Below are 4,492 nucleotides of genomic sequence, written 5' to 3'. Positions count from 1 at the left end.
GGAAGTATTTCAGAATCAGCAGTATTACAAGCAGTTGATCACCTGGAAGAGTCAAAGTCTAAAGATGCTTTTGATATTGATGCCAAAAAAACAAACAAACATTTAAATTGTAAAGTGTTGTAAGTCATTTACCCATTGGATAAATCTATCAATAATAACCTCCTTCATCTTCGAAGACTGCCGTGGTGATTTTTAAATCAAATGACAGAAGCAGCCCATCAAATCACAGACACAGCATCCTCCTGGTAGCCTCTAAAAATGCTGAAAACGTTCATCTGGTGTCTCACTTGAACAACGGAGAATTTACTTTACACCTATTGCAGTCTGGTTTCAGAAAGCATCGTTCCACAGAAACTGTTTTCTGGTTGAACGAATCAAATGTTATCTTGATGACGGTGGTGTTGTTGGAGCTTATTTTAAGACTACAGTCTAAACATATCCCACAAATTTAAGTGTATTTCCAGTAGATTACATAATCCGAATGAATACTGTACTTTTGTATTTTTATATTTATTATATTTCTATTTTAAGTATTAATGTAATGGTTAGATGCCATATATATGATACATTTTTATTGGTGGCTGTAATTTACATTATTTCATGAACTGAATCAATTTAAGAACTCCAGGACAAATCGACAACCACTGTTTTTGATACTGAAAGAAGGTTCCTACAGACTGTTGATCCCTGGTTATACTGTAGCTTCTGTTGAACCTAAATGTGACGTGAATGTCACATAAACAATGTCATGTGACATCCACTGTGGATTGGAGAAGTGATTGATAACTGTGATGATACGTGTTGTTTTGTGAGTGATGCATCAAGACGGCCTGACGAAACGCAAACATATTCAAGTGTAAAGGAGGAAATAATGAATATTCAGTTTAAGAAAGCTTTTAAAACTTTGTTACTTGAACTCTCATAATTGGATTGTTTGTGTTTTGCAGCAGGAAGTAGAGTCAGATATCACAGAAACTCCTGCTCCACTGGTGCAGACACCTTCAGTCCCGAGAGCATCTGTGTTGTAGTTGAAGGGGACGTTGTTGTGAGTGATCTTCCAGGTTCCCTCATGCATTCACCCTGTTGTTTGGCCCAATCTATGCATTCAATCTACACTATCCAAGTCAATGGTGATGTGTCTGGATGATAGTAAACCGCTGAATCTGTGCCTCCTGAACTTGAAACATGATTTGTTGAAAGACTAAACCAGGCAGCGTGAGCTTGGAATCACATCTCCATAAACACAGCATACAGTTGTTCTTCAAACTCAGTAACGACAAGAGAAACAAGGTTAGCAAGAGTTAAATGTTTAACAATGACTGTAAGTGCCTCCTAATTTTGCTATTTTATTATTTGGAATCAAAAATTCTTTGTTGTCAGGAGATGAAAACTTCTTGTTGTGATTTTCTTAGACCTAAACTATGGTCATCTGCCAGTTTGAGAGCAAATTTCACAGTTTAAAGCTGGAAATGTTTAGCATAGTGATTATATAGATCTATAAATGAAGACAGATTAACGTCCTGTTAATTGGCTTGTTCAGCCGGATGTTGGAAAGAGCTTTCACTGTAACATTTGATAGTTATTTAAGCAGCAGGTGTTTCAAGCTCTGATAGTAATTGTTAGTGCCTTTAAAAAGGCAATGTCAGAATATCATAGACGTGTTTGACATCGACCGATGACTTCTCTCCAGACAGCAGCGTCGGTCTCAACTCTGCTGTTCTTCTGTGGTCATGTGAAATATTCATTAGTAGTTTACACAGTGGATGTTTTAGGCTCTGATAATAATTGTTTATGCCTTTGAAAACAGCAAATGTTTTAATAAGTTGAATTGTAACAGTTAAGTTTATCAGTATTTTCATGAATTGCTTAACATTTGCTGTTTTCAGTTTTAAATGAATTGCTATGAAATATATTGAGCACAATTCCATTAGTGTCAGAGATCAAATCACTTTGATCTTTTGAATCGATTTGCTCATTTTCTGAGTCAAGGTTAAGTTGGTAGAACTTAGTTCCGTGAAGTGATATAATATTAAAAATATAAATAAGTTGAAGTGGAGAGAAATGAAAATGTATTTATTTTAATTCAGTAAATACTGACAACATAATGTGGAACATTGTCTTGCATGTATGTGTAGTAACATAATGTTATAATGAGGAATTAGGTGAAAAGGTTGTGTTGATGCTACCAATCATTGGTAAGTGATGATTAAAAATGTCTTTGATTAAATGTAGTTTGTTGATTGAACATAGTTTTGATGGACGATGTCATAACTCAGAAACTACTGCTACACTCCTTCTGATATACAGCACTTCATATTGATGCCCGTGAACGCATCATCAGTGATGTCTCCTGAACTGTTTTTTTCAGCATCACACCCAGTCAGGGTAGGTCAGGCCCAGGTTGTGTCCAGGTGGCGCCACCTACAGGTATGTATGACACAACATAGTGAGATCATTCTTAAAATACATGTACAGATATACTGTGAGCAAGATATGAAACATGTTAGATTAATGCCATAAACAATAATGATCAGGTTTCTCTGAATGTCATTCTGCATTTTCTAGAAACATTATTACACCCTCAACAGTCCTGTTTGGTGCCCACAGCTGCTGTGAGTCGGCTTCTTTCCTCTGACTTTGATAAACACCTGCAGCTTCACACAGCAGCTTCTTGAATTATGAATCCCAGATAGCAGCTACAAACCAAACCTTCCTGAAGAAGCAGCAGCTCAGTGGATTATCAGCAGTAGCAGAGTGACCTGTTAGAGAAGCCCCCAGCCAGAGAGACACACCTGTGGTTCAGACACCTGTCAGACCGACCGTCAGCATGAAGGTAAGAACATTTATTTCATGCTTTTCTCTGATCTCTCTGAACACTTTGAAAGCGGTTTCAGTCAAAAAATGAGAATAATTTCTTGAATGTAAAGTTTGTGAAGCCGCAGAATTTTTGAGGGCCTGTTTGATGAACAGTTTGGCTGATGCTGATGTTTTCTTGTATAGTTACTGAAACACTGAAGCTGCTCCTCTCAGTGTAAAAAGTCACTTTGCTGCCTGTAACACAACCAGGGACTGAATGCGTGTTGTGATGTGCGACAACACGTTCGACCCTTTGTTCACTTTGGTGCAGTTTATCTGTGATTGTGTGACGTGAATGCTGTGATGAGCAGAGAGTCGCTGTGGTCAAACAGCTGCTGTGTCGACGGTGCACAAGTTAAAATTCTGCTTTGTTTGTGTGTTCAGAGGACGTCGGACAGCAGCTCCAGGTACCGCACTGACACACACACACCCTCCAGATTCTCCCCTCTCGCTGCTCCCTTCTTCCCTTCCTGCTCCTCTCTGTCTAGCTCTTCTTCCTCCTCCCCACGCTCCCCTCTCGTTCCCCCCTTCATTCCTCGCTCCTCCTCCTCCTTGTCTCCCCCTGTACCTGGTCCCTCCTCCTCCCCCTGCTCCTCTTGCACCTCCATCTTCCCTTCCAGACTCACTCTCCTCCCTCCCCTCCTCTCTCCTTCTCCTCCTTGTCCTCCCCCTGTGCCTGCTCCCCTCACTGCTCCCTCCTCCTCCCCCTGTGTGTGTTTATTTTATTTTATTTTTTTGGCTTACTCTTTGTTGTTTTCTATATTTGAGACGTTTTCTACATTGTGGCACATTTCTGTACCGTCTTGTATTTTCTGTATGCGGTTATATTTTGTTGTACTTAGTGTTTCTGCATTTGCGACATGCTTCAGCATTGTGCGTATATCTGTTTGACATCTGCAGCATGACATCTGTATTCAGATGATTTTTCAGTGTTTTCATGTTTTCTGTATTTGCTTGTGTTCTGTATCCTGTGTATGTACTGTTAAACTATCCAACACCAAACTTCTAAATAATTTCTATTTTTTGCCAGAAGCATAAAGGTTCAACATCTGTAATTTCATTATTCAATCCTGTGTTGCATAATTATAATGTAACTGAGTCTTGAAGATGTGCTCGCTGTGTTCTTTCAAACTGCTCCGTGCATTCCTTTGCTACAACAATTTCAGCAAAAACATTACAGTGACACTTTTTTTTGCTTTTATTTTTGAGCCTGGAGTGTGTAAATATCTGTACAGTACACAGAGAAATACATGGAAAAATATAAGAGCAAAAGTGGAATTACAAAGTATACAGCAGTGTAAGAAAGCCAGGGTCTGTAACACTAATGTATATAAATGTTCGAAGGTTCCTCACCTCAAAAACCTCACCGACAAGGATCAGTTAAAGGACAATCATGCTATATTCATGCTATAAAACACTTGAGAGACTATTGACATTCTTTATAAATCAAGAGTGCAAAGATACTATTTTACTAATACAGTCAATGAGGTTTAAAATATGATGAAGTGATCACATGCTGACAAGAACTAATAATAATCATAGTAATGGTGAAACATGTAAAAGAAACTTATTTAACTGTATGGTCTTCTGGCATGTAAGAAACATTTCAGGCCAATTCCCTTTAAAAAAAAAAAAA

This window comes from Stegastes partitus, unplaced genomic scaffold, assembly GCF_000690725.1.
Source record: "Stegastes partitus isolate 25-593 unplaced genomic scaffold, Stegastes_partitus-1.0.2 Scaffold1972, whole genome shotgun sequence".
In the NCBI taxonomy this organism is placed as follows: domain Eukaryota; kingdom Metazoa; phylum Chordata; class Actinopteri; family Pomacentridae; genus Stegastes; species Stegastes partitus.
Note: the sequence above shows the minus strand (reverse complement) of the source record.